We start from the raw sequence: 18,236 nt of genomic DNA, 5'->3' as shown, positions 1-18,236 counted from the left end.
TTTGATATCAGATCCACACTCTTAATAAGACTTTTTTATGTTATTCAATTATCTTTTTTAAAAAATAATTAATTATTAAAATAATTAAACTTTTCACAACAAAAATAATAAAAAATTTATGAACGAAAAAAATTAACTATCCTGATAATTTTTATATTGTTATTCATATTTTAATTATAAATATAAATATAATTTAATTATATTATTTATGAAATATGACTATAGATGTAGATAAAATTTAGTTATATTACTTATATATAGTTTCATTGTATTGTATTGCTTATAAAATTAGATTATAATTATGACAATAGAATTGTTCTTGTATTTTTATATGTGTGACTAATTGGTAGTGTTAAAATATTACTCTTAATTATAAATAAGGTTTATAATTTAAAAATCAAAGACTCAATTAAAAAGATATGAAAAAAATGATGTTAAAATATTCTAACTCTTTAAAATAAAAATATTAAATTCAATTAAAAATTATTTAAAATTTAAACTCAATAAAAATTTATATTCAATGTGTTTTGTATTAAATATATTTAATAACCTATTATATCATATTGGTTGAAATTAGTTTTTATAATGTTAATTTTTTAATAACACTTTATTAAAAAAATCATCTTTTCAGAATATTTTAAAAACTAATTAATATTATATATATTTTATTACATTACATCTTGTTATAAAAAAATTATTTATTTCTAATGTTTATATTAAAAATAAAAATAAAATTTAAATTAGTAAATTTTAATCTATAATATAATAATAAAAACATAGTAATTATTTTATATATTATACGAATAAAAATTAATTATTTTTTTATTTATAAAAATTTTAAGAGCTTGTTTTATATATATATATATATATTATTTTATGAATGTGATATATTTTTTATGTAAATAATCTTTTAAAAAAAATTTAATAGTTAATCTATTACCTTTTTATTTTAGTCTAAATTAAATATTTTTTATTATTTTTAGAAAGAAAATCTTTTGAGAAATTTAATAATATGTGATGAGAAACACCGAATAAATTATACAAAAACCAATTAAAATACAACATAAAAACATCTTTAAAAAAAAGACATTTTAAACCAATGTTCTGAAAACCGGTTCGAACCGGCCGGTCGGACCGGTCGAACCGTGAACCGGTGGCTGTAGCGGTTCGGGCAATAGTAAAAACCGCAGTATTTGAAAACCGAATTTGAACCGACGAACCGGCCGGTTACCGGTCAGTCGAACCGAACCGGGACCCGGCCGGTTTTTTAACATTGCAGCAAAACGCCGCCGTTTTGTGCTGCTGAGGGAACCCTAATTCTGAGTTTTCTTTCTCCTTCGCAGGTTCGCAGCCTCCAGCCCTCCACTTCCTCGTTCCTCCAGCCTTCCAAGGAACAGAACACCACCCAGTCACCGCACTCACCGCACTCACCGCACTCACCGGACTCACCACCCAGTTGTCAACTCCAGACTCCAGGAGGCCCTCAACGCACTCACCGCCGTCACACTCACGCCCTCAACTCCAACCTTCAGCACGGTCACGCCCTCACCGCCGTCGCACTCACGCCCTCAGCCACTTCGCATGTCACCTCCGTCGAGCTCTGCCTCTGAGAAAGCAGTAGAGAAGCGTTGAAGCGTTGTCCTTCAAGCTCTGAGAGAAAGCAACAGATTTCCTCATTTCCAGGTAATTTTTAATTAGGTTATCAACATGATTTTGTGATGCAATCCAATTCTGATGAAACTGTGCTCTGATGAACTGAAGTCTGAGTCTTTACTCTCTAAAAAATGAAACTGTTATGAGTTCATTTTGTGATTTCATTGATTCTGATGAACTGAACTGATGAACTGAACTCTGGGTCTCTACTCTCTGAAACTGTTTTGAATTTATTTTTTGATTTCATTGATTCTGATGAACTGTGCTCTGATGAACTGAACTCTGAGTAAACTGTTATGAATCTATTTTTTGATTTCATTGATTCTGATGAACTGTGCTCTGATGAATTGATTCTGATGAACTGTGCTCTGATGAACTGAACTCTGAGTAAACTGTTATGAATTTATTTTTTGATTTCATTATTTCTGATGAACTGTGCTATGATGAACTGAACTCTGAGTCTCTACTCTCTGAAACTGTTATGAAATAATTTTGGGATTTCATTGATTCTGATGAACTGAACTCTGATGAACTGAACTCTGATGAACTGAATTCTGATTTTGTGAACAAAGAATTTTATTGAACCTGAGATGTTGTACTTGTTTGTATACTCTGATTTTGGATTTTGGATGTTGTTTGTTCATTTATTGTGAAATTGAGAGTTGAGATTATTGGGTTGGATTGCTGGTAATATTTAGGTATGGAAGAAAGTATCAACCAAGACCTACCTAGGAATAATAATGCTGAAAAAAATTCTGCTTCGAATGAACGTTCTCCTCCTCCCGCGAGTAACGAAAATCAATCACAAACTTGTAGTGTTAGGGGGAAAAGTGATCCTGCTTGGAGATACATTGCTTTACAGAATATAAATGGAAAACCGCATTACCAATGCTTATTTTGTCTGAGTACTTGGATCATTTTGATGATGCTATGTTGGGTTTGATTGGTTATTTGAGGACTTTTGAACTTTGAATTTGTATTTGAATGAGATTATAACATTTGGTTTATGTAGTACTTTTAATTTGAATGATATTTTAAAGTTTAGATTAGACTATAATTATATTTTCATGTGCTTATTTACATTTTAATTATTATTTATTATAAAACGGTTTTTACGGTTCAACCACGATCAAACCGGTTGAACCTATGAACCAGTGAACCAGTACTTAGAACGGTTCAATGACCGGTTCGGTTTTCAGAACCTTGTTTTAAACGTCTTTATCTGAATGACCTCTATCATTTTATCATTTATTTAGATCCTCTAAGGATCTAAGTTCTTAAAGCAACAATGAGACGCAAAGGATCATTGGATGATTTTTTAAAAAAAAATGGAAAGCCGTTTTATTTGTACATATTCAACACTACTCGTTCAAATTTGTTGGCCAGGCGGCAGGCATCTATCCTGTGGTCGTCGTAGTATTATTAATTCTTAGTTGAACAAATGCCGTGGCTGACTTACAAATTTCTAGTTTGACCTATATATAATAACGTAAGTACGTAAAATAACATGTATATCTTAATCTTAATTTCTTCTTAAAAGATAGGTATATAACGCTTGTATCTAAACGCCTAGTATGAGCTTATGGAGAGTTTTATAGCAAAGTTCACTGTGCATTAATTTGAAAACGACTTCACATACATCTAATTAACTGACAATTGATAAACTGGAAACTATTTTCTCTATCACTGTCCTATTTCCCCATTATATATTCACTCATTTTTTTGAAAACACATGTGCATCCCTGCATGGACCTCACTGAACTCGGTTTGAATATATTTCTATTGAATATATATAGCCTAATAGTAAATTTGTTTTTATATAAAATTTTTTGTTTACTTTTTAGAAGTTATGAAACAAAATTAAACCCATTCTGGATAGTAGCTAATACTTGAACATGAAAAAGATTTCAGAATATGAAAATTAGTAAAATAAAAAGTAATTTTTTAATCATAATATAAGTCAATCTTATTATTTTAATTTAAAGATAACTAAATCTTTTATTCTTTATTTTATCATTTTTTTTCTCTAAAAGAACCCGATTCGTGCAGTCATATTTTATATCATATGTAGAATGCGAATATTTTTTAAATAAAAAATAAAGTTAGGTAAAATGTAAAAATTATAACTAATTTTTTATAAAAGTATCCACTGTATATAATACTTTTATTTTTTATATTATAAAAAGAACAATTTTTACTCTTAATCTAATTTTATTCTTTACCTAGCATTATTTATACAATGCCAAACACATCTATCGTATTGTGTGGCTTGCTCGCCTGCTTCCATAACCAGCCATGTGATGTGAAGCACGTGTTTGTCAGAGATGAATATTCCAGCATCTTTTCTATTTTAGCATATCGTTTCTGTTTACCTTCATAGAATTCAGTACACAATTATTGTGACCAAAATCAATCAAGGCTCATTTTTTTAGATATACAGGACTGTGTATGTTGTGCGTGAATATAGAATATGAGGGTGTTAGATATGGACGAGGGATAGTTTTTTTTTGAAATATAGGAAAAAAAGTAAGTTCATTCAATTTTTTTGTTAAAAAAATTTGACCCACCAATCAAATCGTTTGATTTGTGTGGGAGGGAGAATTTAAATTTTGACATAATTGACCGAACCGTCCGATTTTTATATAGGTTTAATTTTTTTATTTTGCAAAAATTAAATTGGACGGTCCGATTTGATTATTATATATTTTATTTAAATTTGTGAATATTAATCGGTGGGTCCGATTTGTTTTATATATATATATATATATATATATATATATATATATATATATATATGCGTATGGTTAGATATTTTTTAAAAGTGATCTTTTATTCAGTTTTTTATTACAATAATTTAAAAACATTGAAACAAATACATCTAAATAAATTTAGTGTCTTTTGAAAATTAAATACATATCTAAAATATAAACTAAATAAAACTGAAATTTAAATTTTTTGTTTCAATTTTAGCTTTTTTAATTATTAATAAATTATCATTTAAATACGCATCCAAAAATTAAATTCTGTAAAATTAAAAATTTTAATTTTAAAATTCAAAAGATAAATTTTAAAGGTTTGAATTATTAACCCACACATCTAAACCCCTTAAAAGAGATTATATTTTAAATTAATGTTAGATATACTTTTATTGAATAAGATCTAAAAAACTTAGCTTAATTATTCATTTTAATCATTTTAAAAATATTAATGAAAAATAAGAAATATTAGATGCGTTTTTATCGAATAAGATATAAAAAAATTAGTTTTATTTTTATTGTTTCAATTCAAATTTTAGATTTATAATTTTGGATGTGTTTCAAACATATTTTGTATATCAGTCATTAATTTTAAATGTGTAATAATTGAAAAAATAACTAATTTTTATAAACATACATTTTAATAATTTTAAAAGTGTTAATGTTCAAATAAATAACGATAAAATCCAACAAATAATAAAAAAACAAATATTAGATGAGTTTTTATCGAATAAGATATAAAAATATTAATTTTATATTTAACGTTTAATTTAAATTTCTGATTTATGATTTTGGATGTGTTTCAAAAATATTTTGTGTATCACTTAATAATTTTACATATGTTACAATTGAAAACAAAAATAAATTTTTTTACGAACATACATTTTAATAATTTTAAAAGTATTAATATTTAAATAAGTAACCAAAAAATCTAACTACTAAATAAAAGAAATATTAGATGAGCTTTTATTGAATAAGATATAAAAAATTAATTTTATTTTTAATGTTTAAATTTAAATTTTAAATTTATGATTTTAGATGTGTTTTAAAAATATTTTCTGTATAACTTAATAATTTTAGATGTGTTACAATTAAAAAAAATTATGAACATCTATTTTAATAATTTTAAAAGCATCGTTAATGTTCAAATAAGTAATAAAAAGATTCAACTAATAATAAAAAAATTGTTGAAAATTATAAACCTTTATTAAATTTTTATTTGTTATCTTTTTTTTTCTCCCGAATACTTGTAATTGTTCATTTATTTATTTTTAATTCGGTCTAATTATTTTATATTGGTGGTCTTCTCTAATCATTCTAGAGATAAAGAAATAAAAAAATAAAAGAAAGAAAGAAAAAAAAAGTGAAGAAGAGGAAAGAATATTGATGCATAGACTCATAATTCGTTTATTGTTTAATTCAAATGTTGATATAATCTTATTAAAATTTCATTCAACAATGATGATGAATGAGTTTTGAGTTAGCATGTATAGTCACCCCAAATAAGAACAAAATAGCATGACTCATCTAATAATAATAATAATAAAATATTAAATATAAAGTAATAAATTTACCTGTAGAGTAGTAATAATCTTCTATGAAAATTTTGTAAAGAGAGAGAGGGGGGGACGTACAAAAAAAATGAAACAATGATAAAATAACTATTTTATAAAGTCAGCAGGGAGTTAGAGAAATTCTAGTATTTAAAATTTAAATTAATTTTAATTACCAACATGTTTAACTACAAACTAGGAATGTTAATTAAATAATATTATTTGAATTAAAAGGCTGATTGAAGGCTGAATTTTAAAGGACACATAGCATTTTCCTAAATATACATAAGTCTGTGTAACTCGTATTCGAGCTCTGAGATCTCCTCTCGTTGTTGTTGTTGTTCTTCTTCCCTCAGCTCCTCTATCTCTGTTCTTTTGTATCAAGTAAAAAAATTTGATACTGAAGTTCTTATTCATGTGAGTGAGAAAAATAGATGATAGAATCTTACTAAAAGTATATTACTTTGGTCAGATTTTATTACAAACATCTGAAGGAGTAAAATTTATTTGTGAAAATCTGTTAGATATTGTTATTTCATTCACAATCTCATTCGAAGAACTAAAAGGTGTGATTTGTGAGAAGATAGGTTCTGGGTTGTCAAGAAAAAGATAATGTATTTTATACAGATATCCCATACTGGTATTTGGTGGATTCGTTCAATTTCAAACCAAATATGTAACTGATGAAGCGAGCATGTAAGAGATGCTTTCAATGTACATTGAAATTCACACTTAGATATCATTCATTGAGTTGTATATTGAATTCAAACAATCTGAAGCCGACCAAAATATTGAACGGGAAGATTACAACAGTGACAATAAGAAAGAGTTTGAAAGCAATTACGAAGTCGTTGGTCCAGACGGAGACGAAAATCAAGGTGACGGCACTATGGCACTAAATGTGACAGACGTGACAAATGCACTCGCAAACGAACATCCATTTGAGGAGCCATCTTTCATGTGAATTTTGGATTTAGAAGTCATGCATGCTCCGGAGTTTCCAGAATATATGAATGCAGGTACGTAATTGCTTATATTTATACGAAGGATTAGAATTTTGTAATAATTTATATTGATCGATGGACCAAATAATTACGTGACATTTGATAATATACTTAATTAGTATTTGTTTATGTGTTTATTTAGTTAATAATATTATTAGTTAGTTATTGATTTAGTTAAATATTAATTAATATTTATTAATTAGTATTTATTTATGTGTTTATGTTTTTATTTTGTTAAAATTGAGATAATAATAACTTGATGTAAAATTTATTTATATTAATATTGATTTAGTGAGTATTGATTTACTTTTAATTTCACTTATTAAATATTTATCGTATGGCTGTCGTGGTAGAAATTTCTATTGTGGCAGATGGTGAATTTGTCGTGGAAATGGAATTCAGTTCCAGGGAAGCTGTTATTATGGCGATGAAAGATTATACTATCCGAAGCGGTGTAGACTATCGGATGTATAAGCGGAGTCGCTGAAATTTTATGCCAAGTGTACGCTAAAACGACCCAATTTCCAATATGTCATGATCATACTGAAAACCGAGCGCTACTAACTTGCCTTCCTAGACTTAACTATTACTTATTATTAAGCCTGTAATCGTGTTAGCATGAGATTAATTTTTCTTGGAAACTTCCTCTTTTTTATGTGAAAATCTTGGTACAAAAACGGCAGATCTCGGAAAGCTTAAACATTCACGTACAAAATTACAAGAAACCAATGAGTAAAGTGGCATGTAAGATAAGTAGAATAATATACATCACAAACATTATAAACAAGAGTCATACAGAAGTCAAGTCAGTGTACCAACTTATACTGCTTATATATATATATATATATATAACACTCCGGGCCCTGGCCCATAAAGAAAGCCCCCAATCTGGAATCCAAACTAATCTAACCAGTCTGCACAACTCCTAATCTCTCGGTGGATCAATCCGACAGTGAGAGACTAAACCAAAATTCCTACGCTAAGCTGAAGGCGCCACCCAAAATACACTACCAGCTCTTACTGTCCCTGATCAATCTTTGCAGCCAAAAGACAAGATTTTTATCACCTTTATATCCTGTAGTGGGTCCTGTTTACATCTGAAGGGGAAGAAGGATGGGGTATGTAAGACCCGGTTAATTAATGGCTAATTAACCCATAAATGAGAATTTATTCTAGAAAGCCAAAAATGTTATTTTTATGGCTAAATGTGATAGAGGAAATTGAGACGAGAATTTCGGTACCAATTTTATAGAAATCGGACCAAGATTGGACCGAACGGGCCAAACCGGACCAACCGGACCCAAAATGGGCCCTTGGCCCAACATAACTAAACCAAAACCCTAGTTTTCAGCACTCTCTCTCCTCACAACACACTAAACACGCTGAAAATGGAGGCTATGGAGGGAAGAACACTCTCTCAAGTTCTTTCTCTCACTTAATCTTCAAACCACCATAACTTTTGATCTAGAGCTCCGATTGCCGCTCCGTTTGCGGCCACGCGTTCACCGCGGAGAGCTCTACAAAACCCATACAATCAATCTTGAGGTAAGCCACGTTTTACTGTTCGAAATTCCAGCCCTTGATTTCGAGTTTCATGAGCAAAAATGTTGAGATTTTGGGTTCTTTGATGTTATAGGACCCAACTCTCTTGAAGGAGAAGGTTAATCTTGTCTCCTTGGACCTTGGGTGTGGTAAGATTCTCAACCCTAGTATAATTTGTTGTTCTATGATGTTTGGGTATTGAGATGTTGTGTATGGGTATGATGATTGTGGCTTAGGTTGTGTATATGTGAATATTGGAGCTTGATTGGTGATTTTGGAAAGCTTGGAAGAGGGTTTTGTGTGATAAAATCTGTTCTTGGAGGTGTTGATACCTTGAGAGCTTGTGGACAAGTGGTTTGGAAGTGCTCCGGTTGAGCTTGGGGAATCGGCTAAGGTATGGTTTTAGTTTCCCGTATCTAATATGTAATGTGGTAGGAAATACTTAGGCTAGAGGCCCTAAGATAGGCATTGAATTGTTGGTGTTGTTGAATGGTTGAAATATATGATGTGTTCATATATGTGATTATGAATATTGATGCCTTGATTGTGTGAAATATGAGAAATGCGTGTTGTGATATATGCTTGATGGATGATTGAGGTTGAATTGATGGGTGGTACCATGTTGATGGTGAGTATGATGTTGATTATGTATAATGATGGTTAATTGGAAATGGTATTATTGGAAATTGGGATGAGGAAGGATGTATGACATGATATTGTGTTTGTCCTTTAGCCATTTGATTGAGAAGTGTTAAAATGGTTGGATGTGGTTTTGGAAACCTTGGTAAAGTGTCAATGTGTGAGTTGAGGATGGCTTGTTGTTGATTTTGGTACATTTTGAATGATTTCAAAGAGAAGGATTAAAATTGGCATGTTTGATTGATTTTGAAAAGAGTTGAAAGTGGCTTGTTTTGAAAATGGCACCTTGTGGTTTTGTATGAAAATATGGTTTTTGGGCATACTTTGACGGGACATAACTTGGACTACGGATCTCTGATTTGTGCCAAATCTGTTTAGAAATGAAATTGGATCCGGGATGTCCATGCCGTTCGAAGAACGAGTGAAAAACGATTTAAAATGAGGAAGTTATGTCCGTCGGAAGATTGGGGTTTGAATCTATAAATTCTGCAGCTTTTAACTTAGAAAATTTTTAGCAGAATGACCCCTCGCGCATAGGCGCACTTGGTGCGTACGCGCCGTTCTTCGAGAAAGCGCCATCCACGCGTGCGCGTGGAGTGCGCGTACGCGTGGACCTGTTTTCATCCCAAAGTTGATTTTTGAGTTTTAAAAGCCAAATTTCATACTTCTAAGCCTCCGATCTCACCACTTATGTCTTAAATCATTATGATATGCCTAGCATGAGAAAAAGGGCTAGTGAATGTGGTAACTTGCGAGTGAAGCAAGGGAAAAATGAATGATCATTGAGGATCAAAGATGATTATGTGAGATGCGGAGAATGGCGGTGGAAGTGCTTGTTGTGCCATGGGCCGAAGGGCCGTAATTGTTAATGAATTGGCTGGTTATGGATTTAACCGTGAGCCGGATGGCTAGATTATTGCCGTGTTACGGCGGAGCCATGTTTATGGCCAAGTATAAATGCATATATGATGTTGATTGAATTGTGAAGGTTTGCACTTCCACCATTGGAGATGAGGGTTTCCCTGGGTAGTAGCAATGGCTAGCCACCATGTGCTCCAGGTTGAGACTCGAAGCTCTTTTGACCCTATGTCGTAAGTGTGGCCGGGCACTGTGAAAGGCCCGGATGAGCTCGCCCCCATAAATATTCACCAGTGATGGTGATGGATAAATATTCACCAGTGAGGGTGATGGATATGGATCATGATTATGATCAAGTTTATGATGAGTATAACTCGAGTTGGGGATGCACGACAGAGGGACAGTCCAATGGCTAGCTACCAGGACTTGTCGGGTTGGCTCTATAACCGACAGATGATATCATCAGCCACTAGGGACAGGCATGCATCATAAGCATACTACATGAATTGTTTGAGATTGCCTATTTGACTGCATATTACTTGCTAATTGCCTAAATGCCTTATCTGTTCCTATTTGTAAATCTCTTGTCTGATATAACTGTGTTTGCTATATTATACTCCTGCTGGTGGTTGGGAGGTCTGAAGGAATTGGAAAGGGAAGTATTAGTTAGACTGAAGAATCTTTAGTCAGTTGCCACTTACGGTTTAGCTTGTTTATAAGCTTTGATATTATCTGAAGGAAGTTCTAGGATTGCCTTCGGCTTTCCTCTATTATTATGTATTATATATGTGGAAGCTGTTACCGTACTGGGGACCTCTGGTTCTCACCCATGCGGATTTTGTGGTTTTCAGATGCAGGACGCGAGGCTTCTCGTTGAGGCATGCTGGAGACTTCTGGATTAGCGAAGATCCTTTGTTCTCGGGACTCTGTTTTGGGATATATATTTTGTTTAGATACTTTTATCTCCATTAAATAATACAAACTGTGATTACTCCTTCTAGAGGGGATTTTGGAGATTAGGTTTTCGGTATTTATGTCCCTTTGGGTTTTCCTTGGGGTTTTCCTTATTTTATTATATGTATATATTGCTATGCTCGGACCGGTTATCTTCGCAACCGGGTTTTGAGTCTTGATATTCCCGTTTTTGACACTCTTTATATATATGATCTTGCGCTAGCTTATCCTTTGCTCGTTACGTTATCATTCGGAGTGTTGCGTTTTCGAGTTACGGTTTTTGTTTACCCCTTTTTCTTCAAAGGCTCCTAGTTATAATCAATCATTCATAATACTATACGTACTAAATTTTTGTTTTAGAGGTCGTAATACCTTGCCATCTCTGAATTATGACTTAAGCATAAGACTCTGTATGGTAGGGTGTTACATTATGGTATCAGAGCAGTTCGTTCCTGTAGAGCCTGAGGAATGGACTGACTATGCTTCTGTGCATTCTCTGTGTGTGTGTTATGTGCTACTAGTATATCTGCTTGATATAATTGGCATAAACGTTCATGAGCATGCATTTGGGACTTTGAAGCACTGAACTTCCGATATTGAGACTGATCAACTTAATATCGATTGTTTGGTGTGTATAGGAACCAAATGGCGCCTCGTGGACGCGGTAGAGGTCGTGAGAGAGGTCGTACTAATGCTCGTGCGCCGGAGACTAATCCTAATGACCCGGTGAACTTTATGACTGCGTTGGAGAACATGGCTGCTACTATGCAAGCCACTGCTGAGGCTCTTGGTCAACAGATGAACAACCATGGTAATGACGGAGGTAGAGTTCAGGGCCCGATGACACTGGCAAACTTTTTGAAGGTTAATCCCCCTAAGTTCAAGGGAACTACTAGCCCGACTAAAGCCGATACGTGGTTTCAAGCCATGGAACGAGCACTGCAAGCGCAGGTGGTACCTGAAGGGCAGCGTGTAGAGTTCGCTACCTATTTGCTCACTGGGGAAGCGTCGCATTGGTGGCAAGGAATCCGACGCCTCCTGCAGCAGGGTGATGATTATATCACCTGGAATGTCTTCCAAGAGGAGTTCTATAAGAAGTACTTTCCGACTTCTGCTAGGACGGCCAAGGAGCTTGAATTGTTGCAGCTGAAGCAGGGTACTATGTTCGTATCTGAGTATACTGACAAGTTTGAGGAGCTGTTCAGATTCTCTCGTATGTGTCAAGGGACTCCGGTGGAATATGAGGAATGGAAGTGTGTAAGTACGAAGGAGGACTCCGGAGTGATATTTTCGGTTCGGTGGGGTCAATGGAGATTAGGACTTTCTCCGAGTTGGTGAACAAGTGTAGGGTTGCTGAAGAGTGTGTGAAGAGGGCAGCCACTGAGAAAGGGAGTCACAAAGGATCATTTTCACAAAATCGAGGGAAGAGCTTTGCACCTAGAGGTCCGCCCTTCAAGAGGGGAGGTTCTTTTAGGAGGCCCAACAACAACCACTCCCAATGGAAAAGGTTTGGGAAGCAGCCTCAGAATGATCAAGCTTGTACTAGGTGTGGAAGTCACCATCCGGGAGCACCATGCAAAGCCGGATGGGGTTTGTGCTACAATTGTGGAAAAGCGGGGCATAAAGCCACAAGTTGTCCGGAGAAGCAAAAGCAAGGTGCTGGAAAAGCACAACAGACTGGTCGGATGTTCACCACCTCAGCTGTGGGTGCAGAGGGATCTGAGACACTCATTCGAGGTAACTGTGAAATGGCTGGTCAAACTTTAAATGCTTTATTTGATTCGGGAGCATCACATTCATTTATTGCATTTGAGAAAGCCCATGAGTTAGGATTGAAGATCGTAACCTTAGGTTATGACTTAAAAGTGTATAATGCTACCTATGAGGCCATGGTAACTAGGCTAGGATGCCCGAAAGTTTCATTCAGGTTCAAGCAGCGTGATTTTGTCCATAATTTAATCTGCTTACCGATGATCGGTCTTGATCTTATCTTGGGATTGGACTGGTTATCTGAGAACCATGTCCTGCTTGATTGTTCTACAAAGTCGGTGTACTTTATGCCGGAAGATACAGAAGGGCCGGTCGTGGTGAATAATTATTACTTGAATTCGATGATGGTGAACTGTTCTGGAATCGAATGTCAGGGTATCCTGTTGTTAACCGCTGGTGTTTCGGGTGATGATCAAAAGTTGGATCAGATTCCGGTAGTGTGTGAGTTTCCGGAAGTGTTTCCCGATGATATTGAGGAATTTCCACCTAACCGAGAGGTCGAGTTTGCTATTGAGTTGGTGCCTGGGGCGGGACCAATCTCAAGTGCTCCTTATAGGATGTCACCGTTAGAGATGGCCGAGCTAAAGTCTCAGTTAGAGGAATTGTTGGGTAAGAACTTTATCCGACCAAGTGTTTCCCCGTGGGGTGCTCCAGTGTTACTGGTAAAGAAAAAAAAAGATGGAAGTATGCGGCTCTGTGTGGATTACAGGTAGCTGAACAAGGTCACTATAAAGAATAAGTACCCATTGCCAAGGATTGATGATCTCATGGATCAGTTACAAGGAGCTGGGGTTTTCTCTAAGATCGATTTGCGATCCGGTTATCACCAAATAAGGGTAAGGGGTGAGGATATCCCTAAGACCGCTTTCAGGACTCGTTATGGTCATTACGAGTATACTATGATGTCTTTTGGGTTGACGAATGCTCCTGCAGTGTTTATGGATTACATGAATAGAGTATTCCGTCCGTTTCTGGATAAATTCGTTGTTGTCTTCATTGACGACATACTGATTTACTCCAAGACCGAAGAAGAGCATGCGGAACACTTGCGGACCGTGTTGCAAATTTTAAAGGAGAAGAAACTCTATGCGAAATTGTCTAAGTGTGAGTTTTGGAAGGATGAGGTAAAGTTTTTGGGTCACGTGGTGAGTAAGAGGGGAATAGCCGTAGATCCAACTAAGGTGGAGGCTGTGATGGAATGGAAGCAACCAACCACAGTAACTGAAATAAGGAGTTTTCTGGGTTTAGCTGGCTATTACCGAAGGTTCATCAAAGGCTTTTCGCAATTAGCTTTGCCGTTGACAAAGTTAACTCGCAAAGACACTATGTTTGTTTGGACTCCTGAGTGCGAGGAGAGCTTTCAGGCATTGAAGAAAAAGTTGACCACTGCACCTGTGTTAGTGTTACCTGAGCCGAACGAGTCTTTTGAGGTGTACTGTGATGCATCGTTGAAGGGTCTAGGGTGCGTGCTGATGCAGCATCATAATGTGGTGGCGTATGCCTCACGACAGTTGAGACCTCATGAAGTTAGTTACCCTACGCACGATCTGGAACTCGCTGCGGTCGTATTTGCCTTGAAGGTGTGGAGGCATTATCTCTATGGGGTTAAGTTCCAAGTCTTTTCCGATCACAAGAGTTTGAAATACCTCTTTGATCAGAAAGAGCTTAATATGAGGCAAAGGAGGTGGATGGAATTATTGAAGGACTACGACTTTGAGTTGAATTACCATCCGGGAAAGGCAAATGTAGTGGCGGATGCGTTAAGTCGGAAGTCGTTATATGCGTCTTGAATGATGCTTCAAGAGGAGAAGTTGCTCAAGGGATTCGAGAGTCTAAAAATTGGTGCTCGAGAAGTATCTGGAACCTTGTGTTTAAGCCGATTAGAAATCTCAAGTGACTTTAAGTCCGAACTCCTAAAGGCTCATGAAAATGATGAAGCGTTATGGAAGGTGTTACCGGCTATCGAGCAAGGAAAATAGTGGAGAGTGTCGGAAGAAAAAGATGGGTTATGGAGATTCAAGGGTAGGATCATTGTGCCGGATGTTGGTACTTTGAGGCAAGATATCTTAAAGGAGGCACACAAAAGCGGATTCTCCATTCACCCGGGAAGTACTAAGATGTACCATGATTTAAAGGCGATGTTTTGGTGGCTGGGTATGAAGAATGATATGGCGGAATATGTTTCAAAGTGCTTAACTTGTCAAAAGGTAAAGATTGAACATCAAAGACCTTCCGGGATGTTGCAACCTTTAGAGATTCCGCAATGGAAGTGGGAAAGTATTGCAATGGACTTTGTGTCGGGATTGCCAAGGACTGGTTTTGATGCTATCTGGGTGATTGTGGACCGACTGACAAAGTCAGCTCACTTTTTGCCCATTCGGATGACTTACACCCTTGAGGAGCTAGCTCGGTTATACATAAAGGAGATTGTGAGACTCCATGGTGTACCTGCTACTATAATCTCTGATAGAGATCCTCGTTTCACTTCGAGATTCTGGGGTGCATTTCAGAAAGCTTTTGGAACCCGATTAAGCTTGAGTACAGCTTACCATCCTCAAACAGATGGTCAATCTGAGAAGACGATCCAAACACTAGAGGATATGTTGAGAGCTTGTGTTTTGGATCAACCGGCAAGTTGGGATTGGTATATGCTGTTAGTGGAGTTTGCATACAATAATAGTTACCATATGAGCATCGGAATGGCTCCGTATGAGGCATTGTATGGGAGGAAATGTCAATCTCCGCTATGTTGGTATGAAACTGGAGAGAAAGGCTTGTTGGGGCCGGAAATGATAGCTGAGACTACTGAACAAGTTAAGAAAATCCGAGATAGGATGCTTACGGCGCAGAGTCGCCAAAAGAGTTACGCCGATCAGAGGCGGAAGCCCTTGGAATTTGAGGAAGGAGATCATGTTTTCCTTAAGGTTACTCCGACCACAGGAATAGGTAGAGCGATTAAAGCAAAGAAGTTGAATCCTCGATACATTGATCCATTTCAGATCCTGGAGAGGATTGGGCCGGTGGCGTATCGCGTGGCTCTACCACCTCATCCTTCGAACCTGCACGACGTGTTTCACGTGTCGCAGCTTCGGAAGTACACCCCTGATGCTAGCCATGTGTTAGAACCCGAATCGGTTCAGTTAAGGGAAGATTTGACGCTTCCAGTGGCTCCAGTTAGAATTGACGATACTAGTATCAAACGATTGCGTGGAAAAGAGGTTTCATTAGTTAAAGTGGCTTGGAGTCGAGGCGGTGTTGAAGAACACACTTGGGAACTTGAGTCGGAGATACGAACGGATTATCCGCACTTATTCTCAGGTAATTGAATTTGAATTTTGTGGGCAAAATTCCCAATTAGGTGGGTAGAATGTAAGACCCGGTTAATTAATGGCTAATTAACCCATAAATGAGAATTTATTCTAGAAAGCCAAAAATGTTATTTTTATGGCTAAATGTGATAGAGGAAATTGAGACGAGAATTTCGGTACCAATTTTATAGAAATCAGACCAAGATTGGACCGAACGGGCCAAACCGGACCAACCGGACCCAAAATGGGCCCTTGGCCCAACATAACTAAACCAAAACCCTAGTTTTCAGCACTCTCTCTCCTCACAACACACTAAACACGCTGAAAATGGAGGCTATGGAGGGAAGAACACTCTCTCAAGTTCTTTCTCTCACTTAATCTTCAAACCACCATAACTTTTGATCTAGAGCTCCGATTGCCGCTCCGTTTGCGGCCACGCGTTCACCGCGGAGAGCTCTACAAAACCCATACAATCAATCTTGAGGTAAGCCACGTTTTACTGTTCGAAATTCCAGCCCTTGATTTCGAGTTTCATGAGCAAAAATGTTGAGATTTTGGGTTCTTTGATGTTATAGGACCCAACTCTCTTGAAGGAGAAGGTTAATCTTGTCTCCTTGGACCTTGGGTGTGGTAAGATTCTCAACCCTAGTATAATTTGTTGTTCTATGATGTTTGGGTATTGAGATGTTGTGTATGGGTATGATGATTGTGGCTTAGGTTGTGTATATGTGAATATTGGAGCTTGATTGGTGATTTTGGAAAGCTTGGAAGAGGGTTTTGTGTGATAAAATCTGTTCTTGGAGGTGTTGATACCTTGAGAGCTTGTGGACAAGTGGTTTGGAAGTGCTCCGGTTGAGCTTGGGGAATCGGCTAAGGTATGGTTTTAGTTTCCCGTATCTAATATGTAATGTGGTAGGAAATACTTAGGCTAGAGGCCCTAAGATAGGCATTGAATTGTTGGTGTTGTTGAATGGTTGAAATATATGATGTGTTCATATATGTGATTATGAATATTGATGCCTTGATTGTGTGAAATATGAGAAATGCGTGTTGTGATATATGCTTGATGGATGATTGAGGTTGAATTGATGGGTGGTACCATGTTGATGGTGAGTATGATGTTGATTATGTATAATGATGGTTAATTGGAAATGGTATTATTGGAAATTGGGATGAGGAAGGATGTATGACATGATATTGTGTTTGTCCTTTAGCCATTTGATTGAGAAGTGTTAAAATGGTTGGATGTGGTTTTGGAAACCTTGGTAAAGTGTCAATGTGTGAGTTGAGGATGGCTTGTTGTTGATTTTGGTACATTTTGAATGATTTCAAAGAGAAGGATTAAAATTGGCATGTTTGATTGATTTTGAAAAGAGTTGAAAGTGGCTTGTTTTGAAAATGGCACCTTGTGGTTTTGTATGAAAACATGGTTTTTGGGCATACTTTGACGGGACATAACTTGGACTACGGATCTCTGATTTGTGCCAAATCTGTTTAGAAATGAAATTGGATCCGGGATGTCCATGCCGTTCGAAGAACGAGTGAAAAACGATTTAAAATGAGGAAGTTATGTCCGTCGGAAGATTGGGGTTTGAATCTATAAATTCTGCAGCTTTTAACTTAGAAAATTTTTAGCAGAATGACCCCTCGCGCATAGGCGCACTTGGTGCGTACGCGCCGTTCTTCGAGAAAGCGCCATCCACGCGTGCGCGTGGAGTGCGCGTACGCGTGGACCTGTTTTCATCCCAAAGTTGATTTTTGAGTTTTAAAAGCCAAATTTCATACTTCTAAGCCTCCGATCTCACCACTTATGTCTTAAATCATTATGATATGCCTAGCATGAGAAAAAGGGCTAGTGAATGTGGTAACTTGCGAGTGAAGCAAGGGAAAAATGAATGATCATTGAGGATCAAAGATGATTATGTGAGATGCGGAGAATGGCGGTGGAAGTGCTTGTTGTGCCATGGGCCGAAGGGCCGTAATTGTTAATGAATTGGCTGGTTATGGATTTAACCGTGAGCCGGATGGCTAGATTATTGCCGTGTTACGGCGGAGCCATGTTTATGGCCAAGTATAAATGCATATATGATGTTGATTGAATTGTGAAGGTTTGCACTTCCACCATTGGAGATGAGGGTTTCCCTGGGTAGTAGCAATGGCTAGCCACCATGTGCTCCAGGTTGAGACTCGAAGCTCTTT

The sequence above is a fragment of the Arachis ipaensis genome, chromosome B1, assembly GCF_059453495.1.
Source record: "Arachis ipaensis isolate K30076 ecotype BB chromosome B1, ASM5945349v1, whole genome shotgun sequence".
NCBI classification, from domain to species: domain Eukaryota; kingdom Viridiplantae; phylum Streptophyta; class Magnoliopsida; order Fabales; family Fabaceae; genus Arachis; species Arachis ipaensis.
The sequence above is the reverse complement of the archived record's forward strand: the minus strand, read 5'-3'. Positions refer to the sequence as shown.